Below are 12,499 nucleotides of genomic sequence, written 5' to 3' on the forward strand. Positions count from 1 at the left end.
CCATCACCAACTCCCGGAGTTCACTCAAACTCACATCTGTTGAGTCGGTGATGCCATCCAGCCATCTCATCCTCTGTCATCCCCTTCTCCTCCTGCCCCCAATCCCTCCCAGCATCAGAGTCTTTTCCAATGAGTCAGCTCTTTGCATGAGGTGGCCAAAGTATTGGAGTTTCAGCTTTAGCATCATTCTTTCCAAAGAACACCCAGGACTGATCTCCTTCAGAATAGACTGGTTGGATCTCCTTGCAGTCCAAGGGACTCTCAAGAGTCTTTTCCAACACCACAGTTCAAAAGCATCAATTCTTTGGTGCTCAGCTTTCCTCACAGTCCAACTCTCACATTCATACATGACCATTGGAAAAACCATAGCCTTGACTAGACGGACTTTTGTTGGCAAAGTAATGTTTCTGCTTTTGAATATGCTATCTAGGTTGGTCATAACTTTCCTTCCAAGGAGTAAGCGTCTTTTAATTTCATGGCTGCAATCACCATCTGCAGTGATTTTGGAGCCCTCCAAAATAAAGTCTGACACTGTTTCCACTGTTTCCCCATCTATTTCCCATGAAGAGATGGGACCAGATGCCATGATCTTCGTTTTCTGAATGTTGAGCTTTAAGCCAGCTTTTTCACTCTCCAGTTTCACTTTCATCAAGAGGCTTTTGAGTTCCTCTTCACTTTCTGCCAAGAGGGTGGTGTCATCTGCATATCTGAGGTTATTGATATTTCTTCCGGCAATCTTGATTCCAGCTTGTGCTTCTTCCAGCCCAGCTGGAATTCCTTTGATATACTCTGCATAGAAGTTAAATAAGCAGGGTGACAATATACAGCCTTGACATACTCCTTTTCCTATTTGGAACCAGTCTGTTGTTCCATGTCCAGTTCTAACTGTTGCTTTCTGACCTGCATATAGGTTTCTCAAGAGGCAGATCAGGTGGTCTGGTATTCCCATCTCTTGAAGAATTTTCCAGTTTATTGTGATCCACACAGTCAAAGGCTTTGGCATAGTCAATAAAGCAGAAATAGATGTTTTTCTGGAACTCCCTTGCTTTTTCAATGATCCAGCGGATGTTGGCAACTTGATCTCTGGTTCCTCTGCCTTTTCTAAAACCAGCTTGAACATCTGGAAGTTCACAGTTCACATATTGCTGAAGCCTGGCTTGGAGAATTTTGAGCATGACTTTACTAGCGTGTGACATGAGTGCAATTGTGTGGTAGTTTGAGCATTCTTTGGCATTGCCTTTCTTTGGGATTGGAATGGAAACTGACCTTTTCCAGTCCTGTGCCCACTGCTGAGTTTTCCAAATTTGCTGGCATATTGAGTACAGCACTTTCACAGCATCATCTTTCAGGATTTGAAATAGCTCAACTGGAATTCCATCACCTCCACTAGCTTTGTTCGTAGTCATGCTTTCTAAGGCCCACTTGACCTCACATTCCAGGATGTCTAGCTCTAGGTGAGTGATCACACCATCGTGATTATCTTGGTCATGAAGATCTTTTTTGTACAGTTATTCTGTGTATTCTTGCCACCTCTTCTTAATATCTCTGCTTCTGTTAGGTCCCTACCATTTCTGTCCTTTATCGAGCCCATCTTTGCATGAAATGTTCCCTTGGTATCTCTAATTTTCTTGAAGAGATCTCTAGTCTTTCCCATTCTATTGTTTTCCTCTATTTCTTTGCATTGATCGCTGAGGAAGGCTTTCTTATCTCTCCTTGCTTTTCTTTGGAAGTCTGTGTTAAAATGGATATATCTTTCCTTTTCTCCTTTGCTTTTCACTTTTCTTTTCACAGCTATTTGTAAGGCCTCCCCAGACAGCCATTTTGCTTTTTTGCATTTCTTTTCCATGGGGATGGTCTTGATCCCTGTCTCCTGTACAATGTCATGAATCTCCATCCATAGTTCATCAGGCACTCTGTCTATCAGATCGAATCCCTTAAATCTATTTCTCACTTCCACTGTATAATCATAAGGGATTTGATTTAGGTCATACCTGAATGGTCTAGTGGTTTTCCCTACTTTCTTCAATTTAAGTCTGAATTTGGCAATAAGGAGTTCATGATCTGAGCCATAGTCAGCTCCCAGTCCTGTTTTTGCTGATTGTATAGAGCTTCTCCATCTTAGGCTGCAAAGAGTATAATCAGTCTGATTTCAGTGTTGACCATCTGGTGATGTCCATGTGTAGAGTCTTCTCTTGTGTTGTTGGAAGAGGGTGTTTGCTATGACCAGTGTGTTCTCTTTGCAAAACTCTGTTAGCCTTTGCCCTGCTTCATTCCGTATTACAAGGCCAAATGTGCCTGTTACTCCAGGTGTTTCTTGACTTCCTACTTTTGCATTCCAGTCCCCTATAATGAAAAGGACATCTTTTTGGGGTATTATTTCTAAAAGGTCTTGTAGGTCTTCATAGAACCATTCAACTTCAGCTTCTTCAGCGTTACTGGTTGGGGCATAGACTTGGAGTACTGTGATATTGAGTGGTTTGCCTTGGAAATGAACAGAGATCATTCTGTCATTTTTGAGAATATAATTTCTGTGAGAGATAGGTGAATAGATGATATGCAAAGATCTAAAGAAAGATTGTAGGGGAAAATATAAATTTTGATGTGCATACCTGAAACTTTCTTCTCTGTATTTACATACATATATGTTCTTACTCAAATATATAGTTATCTGAAACATATATAGGATCATCCTATATGCATATTGTTTTGCAGTTTGCTTTTATTTTCACTTTATATACATAAACTGTGGGTCTATTTCTGAGCCTTCTATTTTGTTCCATTGGTAGTATTTCTATCATTATGCCAATACCACACTGCCTTGATTGTTGTTGTTTTATAATAATATTTGAAATCAAGTAGTGAAACTTTCCAACTTTGTTCTTCTTTTAAAAGTTCCTTTGGCCATTCCAGATTCTTTATAGTTCTATATGAATGTGATAATTATTCTATCAATTTCTATACAAACCTTTTCTGGAAGTTCAATTAAGATGGTTTTAAATCTATAAACAATTTAGGAAGAATTGACATCTCTAACAATTTTGAATCTTCCAATTTATGAGCAAGTTTTATATCTCCATTTATTTCATTAATTTCTTTCTGCAATATTTATAGCTTTTAGTGTACATATATTGTTGTTGTTCAGTTGCCAAGCATGTTATTTTGGTATAGTTGTAAGATCATATGCTGTTGTAAGAAATAATAAATATATATAGCTTAGTATACCCTTTACTCAGTTTCCCCTAATGATAACAATTTGCAAAAGTGTAGTACAACACCACAACCAGGAAATCGATATTAATATGTCTACCATATTCAGATTTCACCAGTTTTACACGTGTGTATTTAGTTATACAGTTGATTCATATGAAGATCACTGTAGTCAATGAATAAGAGAGTGCCATCACCACAAGAACCCATCCTGTTGCCCCTTTATAGGCACACTCATTTTTCTCTGCCCTCAATTCTGTAACCCCTCAGAACCACTAATCTCCCTCTCTGTAATTTTGTTGGTTTGAGAAACTTATATAAATGTAATCATATTGTATGTAACCTTTGGGAGATTTGTTTTTTTCACTTAGCATAATTCTCTAGAGATCCATTCAGGCTGTTGCATGTATCAGTAGTTCCTCATTTTTTATTGCTGAGTAGTATCCCATGGCACCATGGTTTGTTTGACTGTTCATCTATAGAAGGACATCTCGGTTGTTTCCAGTTTCCAAACTAGTAGGAAGAAAACCATTGTGAACATTTGATTAAGGGGTTTTGTGTGAGCATAACTTTTCCATTCTCTGGGATAGGTGCCCAGGAGTGCAATTGCTGAGTTTTATGGTAATAGCAAGTGCAACTTTGTAAGAAACAGTCATAATTTTTTTCTAGTGTGGCTGTACCACTTTACATTCCCACCAGTAATATACGAGTAGTCTAGTTTCTCTGTATCCTTGACAGAATTTGGTGGTGTCACCATTTTTATTTTAATCATTCTGATAGGTGTGTAGTGATATTGTGGTTTTAATTTGCCTTTCCTTCATGGCTAATGATATTGAACATCTTTTCATTGGTTTTGTCATCTTCAGTAAAACGTATGTGCATTTCCCCCCTATTTTGTAATTAGTCTATTTTTGTTTGTTTTCCTGTTGTGTTTTGGAACTTATCTGCACATTCTTCACACAAATCTTTGTCAGGTATATGGTTTGCAAATATTTTCTTCCAGTCTGTAGGCTTGTGTCTTCATTGTCTTCTCAGGTTTGAAGCACAAAAGTTTTAAATTTTGATGACATAAATTTTAAAATATTTCCTTTTGTTGATAATGCTTTTGGTGTCAAATCTAGGAACTCTTCACCTAGCCCTAGGTATCAAAGCTTTTCTCCTATGTTTTTATGAAAGTTTCATAATTTCCCATTCTCCACCTAAGAGCATCATCCATTTTGAATTACTGTTTGCATAAGATGTGAGGTTTAGGTCAAAATGTATGTTTTCCCTGTGGAAATTCCTTTTTGGGGAGCTTTTAAATTATGAATTCAATTTTTAATGGTTTGGTTGAGTTTTTAAAACCATTTGTTCTGGCTGCCAAATTTATGAGTGTGAAGTCTTTCATATTTCCTTATTTTATTTTTATTAGCTGCAGGACTTATAGTGATACCCCTTGTATTACTGTGGATATTGGCAATTTGTATCTTCTTTTTTAAAAACCATCTTTATCAATCTTCTTGCTGCTGCTGCTGCTAAGTCGCTTCAGTCGTGTCCAACTCTGTGCAACCCCATAGATGGCAGCCCACCAGGCTCCCCCGTCCCTGGGGTTTTCCAGGAAAGAACACTGGAGTGGGTTGCCATTTCCTTCTCCAATGCATGAAAGTGAAAAGTCAAAGTCAAAGTGAAGCTGCTCAGTCAATCTTCTTAGAAGTTTATAAATTTTAATATTTTTTTAAAAAGCCATTTTCATTGATATTCTCTATTTTCTTATTTTTATCTTTTGGTGCAATTATAGTCATACCTCAGTATCTACACAGGATTGATTCCAGAACCACCCCCCTCTATATAAAAATACACCAATGCTCAAGTCCCTTATAAAAAAGGCTTTTTGTACCATCAGCCCTCTATTTTCCACAGATACTATATCTGTGACTGTATCTTTATCATTCCATTTTTTTCCTGTTTGTGTCAGTTTTATTTTGCTCTTTTCCCCCTAGTTTCATGAGGTGGAAACTTTATTGATTTGCAAACTTTACTTGTTTCTAACATAAGCATTTACTTCTATAAATTGTCTTCTCTGTACTATTTTGGCAGCACTCCACAAATTTTGATATGTTATAATTTTCATTCATTTTTATAGGCCTCTGATGGCAAAACTAGATAATCAGTACAAACAAAACGAAATAAAATGACAGACCAATATCTTGAATGACTTTAGGCACAAAAATCCTTCACAAATATTAAGCAATTGTACCCTCCAATGTATAAAAATAATTACATATCATGACCAAGTAGGATTGATTCCAATTTTACAAGATTTGGTCAACAGGCAAAAATCAGTCATTGTGGTCTGCTGAATCAATATGCTAAGAAAAACAAATATGATTTAACAAACGCCTGAGAAAAAGATAGTTTATTATGTTTACCCATTCTGCTGTTCTTATTTCTTTTCTGAAGTTCCAAACCTTCTTCTGCCACAATTTCTATTTAAACATTTTCCTAAAATCATCCTTTACTGATAACTTTTTTGGGGACAGATTCTTGGTTTTTCTTTGTCTGACAATGTCCTCATTTCACCTTTATCCCTAAAGAGTATTTTCATGGCACACTGAATTTGTGGTTGGCTAGCTCCACCTGGCACTGCTGGCTGGTGGTGAAGGCTCATATCATTGCCAAGCTCTGTGGTGTCGCCAATATTAGCCCCTACATTGTTTAACACTATGAACTTGGAAAAGTATTTTCCTTTTTATAAAAATTGAAATACATTTGCTGTACAATATTATGTTAGTTTCAGATGTTCTACGTAGTGATTTGACATGTGTGTACACCAAAATACCCTAGTAACCATCTGTCTCCATACGAAGTTATTACAATATTATTGACCACATTCTTTACACTGTATATTACATCCCTGTGACTTATTTATTACATAACTGGAGATTTGTGCTTCTTAATTCTTTTCACCTATTTTGCCTCCCCCCACCTCCTCCCCACTGGGAATCACCTGTTCATTCTCTGTATCTATAAGTCTGTTTTCATTTTGTTTTGTTTTGGTTTTCTTTACATGCCACATCTAAGTGAAATCATACAGTATTTTTCTTCCTCTGTCTGAACATTTAATTTATATAAACTCATCTGATTCCTACCCCGGAAGTGATATAGTTATCTCAGTTTTATATGTGAAGAAATCGTTTGCCAACATACGGAAAGAGTTGCTCAGGCTGCAGTCCATGGGGTCGAAAAGAGTTGGACACAACTTAGCGACTGAACAACAATGAGATAACACAAGTAGAAAGAGAACCTACATCTTTCACCTACAAGTTCAAAGATTTCCCCACCCTGGGACACTGTGGCCAATCTCTCTTCATACCTATGGCCAATCAGCTTCCAGATCCCACCATTTCTTTCTTTCTTTTTTTTTTTTTATCTAACTCTTGCATTTGTCCCTTCCTATCCATTTCTGGTGACCACTCCTTTTCACAGATCTCTATCACCTCACCTGGGTGGGCACAGTAACCTGAATGGGAGGACTTTGACAATGGACAATTGATTTGCTACCATCCTGCTCTGAAGTAAAAAACTATATGTGGAAGAGTTCACCTCACTTTTTAGAGTCATACATGTCAAAAGTCTCCCCTCCCTTCCCTAGTATTGCTGACACTGATATATAAATATATATATATATATATATATATATATATATGTATTATTTACCAGGTGTCTATATAGAGATTCTGTTATTGTAGAAATGAAAAGGGCCTGAATGGGTAAATGTTGACCACAAAGGTGCAGCAGAGGGTGTTTTTTTTTAATGCATAAGTTAATTTATTTTTTAAATCACAGTGAACTCCGGGAGTTGGTGATGGACAGGGAGGCCTGGCGTGCTGCGATTCATGGGGTCGCAAAGAGTCAGACACGACTGAGCGACTGATCTGATCTGATCTGATCATATCAATACTTTATTTATTTATTTAAACTTTTTATTTTGTATTGGAGTATAGCCAATTAACAGTGTTGTGAGTTTCAGGTGAACAGTGAAGGGACTCAGCCATATACATACTTGGATCCATTCTCCCTCAAACTCCCCTCCCATCCAGGCTGCCACATAACACTGAGCAGAGTTCCCTGTGCTATACAGTGGGTCCTTCTTGGCTATCCATTTTAAGTATAGCGGTGTGCACATGTCCATCCAAAGTTTTGTTCTGAGCTGAGTCATTCAGAACCTTCTGCCTCTGAGAGTAGTTCAGTCAGTTAGCTGTTTTATGCTTCTTTCCTGATGTCCAGTCCTATTTCAATTTTGAATTTTCTTAGTATCACTTAACTCACTTCTCTTTAAAGGCTATTTTGTAATAATGTGTCATTTCTATGTAAACTTATGACCTTTTCTTGTTTGCATAAAAGAATGCTCATTGGTATGTATCAGCTGAAATATGATTTTTGTCATTCTACTACGACGCAAAGAGTCACTAATATGGTCTCTAAGTCCTAAAAGACTTTAATACTTCTTTGCTTATCTTTGATCAACTTGGTTATAGAACTCTAATTATATAAAAAATGTAACTATCATAATGTCAACCACATTTACCCTTCTTGATATCCCATGATTCTTTGCACTAAGGGCACAAGGCCAGGTCCTTGCTGACTGCTTGATAACTGAATGAGTGATTATTCTCCTTGTTAATGGACAATGATATAGAAAACTCTTCCATATGTGCAGAATATTAATGAGAAGCTGCACAAGCTGAGATAAGACTATAAGATGCTGCAAGCAATCGCTTATAAGAACATTATAAAAAATATTACTCGTCAAGAATGTATCCAGACTGGGGGTCTCTGGGTGACGAATGAGGAAGAAAAGGGAGACACACACTCTTACTGTGAATGACTGAGTAATTCACAAACAACGCTTGTCCCATGGTTTCTAATATTGAGTTTTCCATTTAAATTAAAAAAAAAAAAACACTTTGTTAGATAGCATTGCAGATTGTGAAATGGGGAAGGGAAATATCTTGCTTCATTCTCAGCCTCTTTATTGCTTTCTGTGCCAGCTACAGTGTGTCAAGCATTTGTCCTTCATGAAAAATATCGCCAAGATGACTCCTAAAAGAAATTTCAACCAACTCCAAGAAGCCAGCCCATTCACAACACTGTTCATTTCCTCAATTTTGTTTTCAGTGTGGGGTATTGTCTATAATTGGAAATTGTAGGAAAGCCATTTTTTTCTAGTCTGCATTTTTGGATGATATACTAGAAAAAAGGGAACACTCATTGGATATTGTTTAATTCACACGAGCTCTGTCAATAGGATTTCTGAGTCAGTTGTAATGGACACATGGAATGTCACAGCCACAGGGGGCTGAGAGATCATTTAAGCCTGTTTTTCTCAACTGAGTAATGTAGAGATCACTTTTAAAGGGGGAAAAATTCTTACTATTCTCCAGTGTTGACTTAAATTATTTTCAGAATGCTATTAAAACAAGCGTGTAATAATATAAATGAAGTGTGTAATGTAACATGTATATTTCTATATAAATATATATTTTAAGTAATACACATAAAATTAGGTATAAACTCCTTATTCATAGAACACATGTGATTATTCCCTTCTCCATCTCCTTTCTTCTAGTCAAAGAAGGACACCTGCATCCTATACAGCACCTTTGTTTGGCAAGAACCCATCTTTTGTCTAACACGTCCACCTTTGTGGGGTGTTTTTTTTAATATAGCTTTTCACAATTATAACAACACTTGGTTTCCATTCAGTTGGTTAACACAAACACATAAATGGGCAGAAAAATAGCATGGCAGCACTTGATCGTAAGACTATACCTTTGGAAACTTTTAAATAAATTATAGAAATGAAAATACAAAATTAGAATATTCTAATAGCAATAGACGAATCATCTCCCCTGACACATTTGCAGAGCCTAGTTTGAAAAATATCCATTTACAAAAGCAGAACTGTTCATCAAAGTCATAAACAAGCCAAAAATATAGCTGGAAACAGATTCCAGAACTGAACCAGTTTCTTGCCATTTAGTACAGCAGTTTCCACAAAGCAACACTGACTTTATTTGTATTTTTATTTAAATGTATCCACTCTAAGACTAAGATCAGAATAATGCTGCTTCGTGTTCTCTCTCATAATGTTTGGAGTTTTATATCACTTAGGGATGCATGAAGTTTTATCTGTCCACTGTCATTATCTGTTTTTGTTTTTTTTTACCTTGGAATCTTATTTGTTGTGACAATAGAGTGGTGTCTTATTTTTATGTCCGTGCCATTAGTGTTCAAGGTATGAGGAACAGACAATAGTAGAATTTTTTATGGAAAAAAAAGTCTTAAGAAAAAAGATTAAGGCTCCTGGATGCAGTGCATTTGGCCAAAGGCAACAAGAGTTTCTGGGCTTCCCAGGTGCCTCCGTGGTGAAGAATCTGCCTGCCAATTCAGGAGCCACAGGAGACGCAGGTTCGATCCCTGGGTTGGGAAGATTCCCCGGAGAAGATGTCAACCCACTCCAGTATTCTTGCCTGGAAAATCCCCCACATGGAGGAGCCTGGTGGGCTACAGTCCAGTAACAGCAACAACAACATGAGTTTAGATAGTTGGAACAGTGACAACTTCTAAGATTTGTAGATAGCCGCTATTGTGGAGGTTCTAAATTCCACCTTTGGGGACAAAAAATAAAGGTCACTGGACAGGAAATGAAACCACATTTCCCCCCTTGACCTCAATTTCCCCTCATCTAAGATAAGGCAGTGGGTGAAGTGATCTCCCGAAGTTCTCAGCTCTGATTCTATGTGTTGTTCTAAATCAGTAGTTTAATTGTTGTCCTGTATTTTTTCACTTTATTTCCTCCTACAATTTTGTTCTTGGTTTTGACTGAAATATGATATGACCAAACAAAATAGTTTGCTCTGAGCCTTTTTTGATGCCCTTAAAATCAGAGAGATATAGAGTGTTTCATGCTGCATAATCATTGGTTTGGCCAAAAATTTTTTGGGTTTTTCTGTAACCCAAACGAACTTTTTTGCCAACCCAATACATAGATTGATAACGACTTCATTTGTTTCAGTTTTACTTGGTAGCCTTTATATTTTATTTTTCTTATAAAGTTTACCTTAATTATAAATTTTGAGCAAATAATATGTTTTACATGTATAAAGACAGAGATTACAGGAATAATTTGTTGCTGTCACCATCAAATGACATATGCACTGATGTTTACATGACACCTTGAAAGATGAATAGGGTTTGGAAGGCCAATGAATAAAAATAGAGGGCATTTGAGGCTGGGGAGGAGGCAGACCAGATGATCCTGGTATTTTCATGGGACAGTAAAGAGCAAGGGAGTGGTGGCAAGAAGGGAGAAATTCAGCAAAACTTTCAGAGGGCCTCTGCCAGGCTGCAGAGGGCTTTGGATGTCAGGCAGAGAGTTTGAGCTTGATAAGCAGACAAACGGATCCATCAAGGCTTTCTGCTGCCTCTGCGTAGATGTTTCTGGCTCATTATTCAGTAATGGGCCCCAGTCCAGGGCCTGCCAGGTCATTTGGTTTTGTTCATCCTTTGGAGTGATGTGCTCTTTCCTTGAAAGCTCGCTTTGCACTTTGTCCCTTCTTAGGGGCTGCTTTAGGTGACCCTTAAAAACCACTTGGCCCTTAGTTTCCTCATCTGTAGAATGAGGATATGAGTGTAGGTCTGTCTCAGTCTCTTTCTTGCTTTGTCTTTCTCTTCCCTAAGACACTCAATTGACAGTAGGATCTTATCAACGAAGTGTCTCACTGCAGTAGCTGTTATGTACCTGTGTGGAGCTGGAATGAGTGAAGTTTGGGAAAACAAATGCCACAGATGATTGTCCTGCCAACTTTAAAATGCATAAATTTTTAAAAGTTTTTCCAAACTCTGACTTTTTTTTTTTTTTTTTTAATGAAAAGAAGTTGATTTAGTGACTTTGGAGAATACACAGGAAAAATCAACCATGTTTTTAACAGCTAGGATTCTTTTGACTGCAATTAACAGAATATCCAACTAATTGTGGCTAAAATAATGAGGACATTTTATTATCTCACATCCAGAGGTAGGTTGGTTCTCAGTTCAGTTCAGTCACTCAGTCATATCCGACTCTTTGCAACCCCATGAATGGCAGCACACCAGGCCTCCCTGTCCATCACCAACTCCCGGAGTTCACCCAAACTTATGTCTATAGAGTCGGTGATGCCATCCAGCCATTTCATCCTCTGTCATCCCCTTTTCCTCCTGCCCCAATCCCTCCCAGCATCAGGGTCTTTTCCAATGAGTCAACTCTTAACATGAGGTGGCCAAAGTACTGGAGTTTCAGCCTCAGCATCAGTCCTTCCAATGAACACCCAGGACTGATCTCCTTTAGGATGGACTGGTTGGATCTCCTTGCAGTCCAAGGGACTCTCAGGAGTCTTGTATAACATCAGGGTTCCTTTTTTTTTTTTTTTTTCAGGGTTCCTTAATTCAGTGGCTCAACCATATCATCAGAGCTATTAGGTTTCTTCCATCTTTCTACTCTGTCATCCTCAGCAGCCCCAGCATGATGGTGTCTCCCCTCTTGGTTGCAAGATGGCTGCAGTGGCTCCAGATTTCTTATGCACGAAAAAATGTCCAATGAAGAGGAATAGGGCGCATTTCTTATTTTTTTAAATTTTAATTATTAAAGAAAACCTTCTATAGCTAACTTCCCTTGGGTTCCACTGGCTAGATAAGCAATAGTCACATGCTTACTTCTTAGCAGCAGGAGAGGATTAAAATATGGGTATCTAGCATATCCAGCTTCTATAGTGAGTTAGTTCTGCCTGAATAGGAGAAAGTGGAGGGGAGGAAAATGGCTGTTGGGAAAGCAACTAATAGCTCCTGCCACATATGTTCTTTTTCCAACACTCATCTTAAGACCCCCTCTTCCTTTACGTAGCCGCTGGCTAATTAAAGCTAAGTATTTAGCATAAATCAGAGCTTTTGTGAATTATCAGAATAATTAGAGTCTTTGTAAGCCCAAGGCCCTTATTTTATTTCATCTAAAAGTTTAATGATAAATGGGCTCCCATAGCCCAAAATGAGCTTCTCTGGTTCTGAAACCGGATGTAATTTTTTATTGAATTGGGCTTTAGAAAAATAACTTAAAATGTACAGGGATTGTGATAAAGAGCAGCTTAAATTCTAGATTTTTTTCTTTTTTTTTGCTTTACAAATCTCCATCAGCTACCAAAAATAAGACCAGATTAAAGGGATATGTGAATATTTAATGTAAAATTAGGAATATGTGGTTAAAAATCAGGAAAGAGTT

The sequence above is a fragment of the Bos indicus genome, chromosome X (assembly GCF_029378745.1).
Source record: "Bos indicus isolate NIAB-ARS_2022 breed Sahiwal x Tharparkar chromosome X, NIAB-ARS_B.indTharparkar_mat_pri_1.0, whole genome shotgun sequence".
Lineage (NCBI taxonomy): Eukaryota > Metazoa > Chordata > Mammalia > Artiodactyla > Bovidae > Bos > Bos indicus.